This window comes from Lemur catta, chromosome 2 (genome assembly GCF_020740605.2).
Source record: "Lemur catta isolate mLemCat1 chromosome 2, mLemCat1.pri, whole genome shotgun sequence".
Classification (NCBI taxonomy): domain Eukaryota; kingdom Metazoa; phylum Chordata; class Mammalia; order Primates; family Lemuridae; genus Lemur; species Lemur catta.
The window spans coordinates 57,088,378-57,094,126 of record NC_059129.1 but is presented as its reverse complement, the minus strand read 5'-3'; the positions used below and the strand labels follow the sequence as shown (position 1 = coordinate 57,094,126).

General features: G+C 38.8%; 1 pseudogene; it reads right to left on the bottom strand.

Moving 5' to 3' along the window:
• Positions 1 to 868: 868 nt before the first annotated feature.
• On the bottom strand, positions 869 to 5,532 carry LOC123632090 (annotated as a pseudogene).
• Positions 5,533 to 5,749: the final 217 nt, after the last annotated feature.

Below are 5,749 nucleotides of genomic sequence, written 5' to 3'. Positions count from 1 at the left end.
CATTTCCTCTTCAGAGCCCATGCATTCTGTCCAAGTTTTACAGCTGCATTCAGTGGGAGGTTGTATAGTGTGCTTACTCCTTCTTACCCAGAATTAGAACTAGCCAGTAGAACTTATTTTTCCAGCTCCACCGACAGCAAAAGTCTAGACAGGCAAATATATTTATCCTCCTCTTCTAGGAACAGTTTTTAACTAACAGGCCTTTTGAAGAAGGTATTATTACCCTTCCCTTCAGGAATCCTTCGTTTACGTGGAGATGTTCATCTTGCTCTTCCACCCTACCTGATCTCTAGGCTTTAGCTCCTGTATTTAAGGTCCCCTAAAGCTCTGGCCCAGGGCAAATGTCTACTTCAGTGTTTTACATAGCTCTCTGGAATCAATTTTTCTTTGCTGTTTTTTTTTAAACCTCTGATGTTATTCCTTATTTTAACATGAATTGATTCACAAAAGGTATGTTATTTTAGTATTTTATACAGCATAATAAATATTTTCCATGTGGAGGATTGTTTTTTATACCTGTAGCTGACCTCACTTGCTACAAATAGAAGTTTTGATTGATTGTTTTTTTAAATTGATTTGTGGTTTTGATGTGAAACGGATACTGTTCCGAGGACCTTCTCTAGTGAATTAACCTCTCGTTAGGTTACCCTCATGAATTAATGACTCAGCAACTCTCTCTCTAAGATTTCTCTTTGTCTCTCTGGAATATTTTTCTTAGATATTTTCTAAACATTTAAGGCAAAGAGAAGTCAAATGGACTTAAGTTTACTTATTCATTTGATATATGGATATATATATATATATTTTTTTTTTACAAGATCACAGAAAAGCTTTTATTAAAAACCCTAGGGTGGCGGGGGGCAAAGACTCAGTCTTGCTGCTTGGTTCGGGAGGCCTTGGTGTTGGCTTGGAGTGTGGCCGGGGATGGGAGGGATGGGTAGGGCGCTGCTGGAAGAGAGGCCCGGCTGCTGTTGTGTCGGCCCCAGTCCTGGCCTCATTCTGCTTGGCGAGTTCTGTTGGCCATGTGCCCCAGGGCACATCCGAGTATGAGTTGGGGTCCATTGGGTCTGACTTGTCATCCTTTGTGCTCGCCACCTTCTTGCTCTTGGGATAGGGAGCCAGCTCCTCCTGGCTACTGTGGCGCCATTCTTTGGCCTTTTCCTAGTCTGCCTTGTCACATCCATGGTCCTGATCCCATTCCCCGTCCTGCTCCCTCTCTGTCCACCTTGTCATAGCCACTCTCTCGATCTCTGTCAGACTAGTCATGGCCCCGATCTGTCTTGTCAGGGCTGTGGTCGGACTTCTCAGCACCTGCATTACTGCTCCTGAGCTTCTTGGCAGATTTGTTAATGACGGAATTGGGGTCATGTGGGGAGAGCCAGGACACAAAGTCTGTGTCCACATTCCAGTAGTAAGGGAGCCTGGAGGAAGGCTGGGAGCACCACGTACCTGCTGGGTGGCAGGCCCTCTGACAGGTGGCCTCAGAGTCCACAGGATCATCATCATGGTCCTCAGGATTATAGTTTCTCACCAGGGCTTATTTTAAACAGTGTGGACTCAATGAATGTATTTCCTGTAATGCAAATATCAATGATGATGATGAATTACTTTGAATTTGTAAATTCCATCTGTAAATGTATTTAAGAAGTGCCAACTTTGGTATAAATAGCTTTCTCATCCTGTACCCTTTGTCTTCCTGTTCTCTACTTTTATTCACCTTCGGAAACTTCTCTCTGCTCCTATAAGACATTAAAAAAAAAGAACGATGAGAATAAAGTGTTTCTTCTCCTAGGGTTATTTGCATTTTAACCATAATCAAACTTTCAGGTTATAAATCTATGATAATGAAACTTCAAGCATCAGAGAGGATTCTGAGAGAAAATACACCCTAAAAGTTGGCCTATGATTGTGGCATAATACAAAAGGCATAGCTTTCACATTTTAAAATTTTGGGTTGATTTGTTGAAGACATTCAGGTGGGAAAAGGTGGTTATTTTCTATTATGCCTGGAGGTTAGCAGTACATTTCCATTCCCTAATAAAAGCCAGTGATGCTCAGTGTGATTTATAAGAGGAATATTTCAGGAGTAGTGAAATACATAAAAAGAGCATTTTTTCAGAACAACTAAGTCATAGCAGTGAGACTCCCTATGGCAAAATTTCTTTCATAGACTATAAGCCTATTAATTTTTTAATAAGAGGATTCCATTGGACAGGGCATTAAGTATATATAGAAGGCCAGAAGGGGTGCGTTTTAATTTTAGTGTTTTAAATTAGGTTTAAGAAAGCCTGTAGGGTATTTGAGTCAATTCTCTGAACACTGCAAAATTGATGCTTGTGGCATGAAAAAATCTCGGTACAGATTAAACTCTCTTTGGTGCAGAATGTCATTACAATATTAGATATGTGGCTGGAGAGAGAAATTGAGAGAGCTCTTGCTTTCAGAATGAGATCTGTGAGTTGCATGGAACAGGCTTCCACAATTACGAGTCTAGTGGCTCACTGGTTTGTTTGTATTCACTTAAGCTATAGTGATGAACATGCACTGAGCCAGAAAATGGTAGAAAATACCCTCTAGGGTTCTTCATTAGGCAAAGTAGAAAGTTAAACATCGTACAGAGCATATGAGCTTCATATGACTCAATTATCTAGTGTACGCATTTTCTTTCCAAATCAATCAACCTTTCCAAACTTCTCTCCCACATGGATCAATCACAAGTTATCTAGAGAATGGCTACACATTTGCTGTCTCTTCTAGTAGAGGCAGCGAGTTCAAACTGTTTTTCATTATTACTGTTTCTGAATCCACATAGCCTTGTGTCTAGTGGCAGTCTTACTTCTGCTGCTCAAATCATGCTCAAGTAATATGCTATGGTACTTGTGTGATAAGAGCTTCATAAAATGGTGTCTGGTATCTGCTCAGTGCCCAAGTCTCAAGCGTAGGAATTAACATATAGCTATTACCTGACATATGCCCTTGCTAAAGGCTTCCTATTTCCTTCTCCTATCCCTGCTTTTTAGCTAGAGGTTCACAAGCAGGAGTTATGCACCCAGAATGACCCTTTATTGCACTTTTTCTTGTATTTAATCTGAAGAGGATGTTGAAGGGTAACATGCACAAAGTGGTGAAGGAAGGTGTGGCAGACAGAAGCCCAGGTGACCTCCCGTTACCCCTGCCTTCTAGTATTTATGTCTTTCTCTTAAACGTGGGCAGGACCTGTGACTTGTGGCCAATCAATAGAACAGGAGAAAACAATGTGATGTCACCCCTTGATTAGGTTATGTTATGTGGCAAAGGTGAAGAAATTTTGCATATATAATGAAAGTCCCAAAATTAGTGATTGTGAAATAATCAAAGGGAGTTTATCAGGTGAAATCAGGTGACAGCCCTTGACAAAAGGACTGGGCAGTCCCTGAGTGACAAACTCTCCTGCTGGCCTTGAAGAAGCAAGCTGCTAACATGTGAACTGCCTGTGAAGAGGTCCGGGTGGCAGGGAAACGAAGGCAGCTTCCAGGAGCTGAGGGCCTCAGCATTACGATTGCAAGAGTTCTGCCAACAACCGCCTGAGCTTGGAAGAGTGCCCCTAGTGTCAGAGGAGAGTGTAGCCCTGGTTGATATATGAATTGCAGCTAGTAAGACCCTCCGCAGATAACCTAGTTAAGTTTTTTCCAGATTCCTTATCCACATAAACTAGATAAATGCATATTTTATACTGCTAAATTTGTGGTATTTTTTATGCAACCATAAAAAAACTAATATAAAAGTAATATAGGAGGCTTGGGATTTTATGCTCGTAGACCTGTACCCAATGAGAGGTGAGCACAAACTTTCTGCTCACGTAAAACATGTGAAGAAGGACTCTGCTGTTAATATTTATACCTATAAGAAGATATTTGTAGCCAGGGAGGCTTAAATTATGATCTCAGCCCTGCTACTTAACTAGCTAAATATTAATAATTTGGGGCAAGTTCTGTTTTTTTTTTGTTTTTTTTTTTTTGAGACAGAGTCTCACTCTGTTGCCCGGGCTAGAGTGCTGTGGCATCAGCCTAGCTCACAGCAACCTCAAACTCCTGGGCTCAAGCGATCCTCCTGCCTCAGCCTCCTGAGTAGCTGGGACTACAGGCATGCGCCACCATGCCGGGCTAATTTTTTCCATATATATTTTTAGTTGTCTGGCTAATTTCTTTCTAGTTTTTTAGTAGAGACAGGGTCTCGTTCTTGCTCAGGCTGGTCTCGAACTCCTGACCTCTCGTGATCCTCCCTCCTTGCCCTCCCAGAGTGCTAGGATTACAGGTGTGAGCCACTACGCCCGGCCGCAAGTTCTTTCACTTGTTTTAATTTGTCTCCTTGTTGGGAAAAAGGGAATATTAATAGTAATTCTTTTGCAATATCGTGGGGGTAAAAGTGATATATGTCAATTTTCTAGCCCACAGTTGTTGTTTCAACACACTACTCTCCTTCCCCATTCTTTTATGTTTGCAATGGCTCTCTCTCTTTTTCATAAATATTTAAACTGTGCATATATTTTTAGACTCAGTTCACATTGTTTTGTGATTACATTTTGCTAGTCCGTTAACTAGACTACAAGCTTCTAGACGACAAGGATGTATCTTATTCTTTTGTGTTCTCAGCAAATAGCACATAACATAGGTACCCCTGTAACACTCTAGCTCAGTTGGATCTCTCCTTTGAGCTCAAATGTGTTTGTTGTCTATACCATTTATTTGACAAGACTGCCTTTCCTATTTCTTTAATGTTAATTTTGCTCTTATTTGAATTTTCATATGTAGGTTTTATCTCCCAAATTATAAACTCCTTTAGGGTAGAAATTTATTCATAGCTCATACCTTGCTGAACACTGAAAACAGATATAGCATTTGTTAAAAAAAGAAAAGAGGGACTTGGGTGGGATATATGGTCAGATATGGACCTAGAGTAAATGTCTATTGATTAAAATAATTTGAACTCTTACTTAGAGTTTAAATACCTTGAAGTTATATTTGTTATTAAGCAGATGTATTGCTGCTCAATTTTTATTTTTAGATACACCGAAGTATAATTTTACTTTAGTGTCACCAACCAATTTTATGGTATTATAGTGCGAAATCTAGCCTAGGGATTTTAATGAAAAATTTGTTCTTGGAGAACTTGCTAAATTTGCTTTTTAATTACACTTCGTATTATATGCAGTGATTAATTTTAAACTAATTTAGGTTTAGACAAATGAGAATAATCTTGAAATCAAGAAACTGAGTAAACTATGAGAAAGCTATTTCTCACTGTGAAATGAGAAGAAAACATTAATTTCATCTGAGAATGTACTCTTTAGCTAAAACAAGATAAAAAAGAAGACTTTTGGGGAGGAAACTTTGAATTTATATTAAAGCTAGGATCAAGCATATATGTTAATTTAACCATTGATGAGGAAAGCTTGTAGCTTAGCTTTGCTAACTGAGAAGCAGTTACCATAAAGTAACCTTCAGAGGGGACAAAATCTTGAAGTCGAATGTAGGATTTGTCTTCATGATTCATTTCCAATTATTTGTCAAATCTATAATGTTTTTTACATTTTCTAATTGAGATAGCATTTAAAGAACTTTAAAAATGTTACATTAATTATTCATAGATTTTATTAGAAAGACATTAAGATTTAATTAAATTTTCTCTTTGCAAATATTATATAATAATCTTTTTCATAAGCTATGTTATTTGGCTAAATATCTTTCTTCTTTTGACTTATCAGTAATGA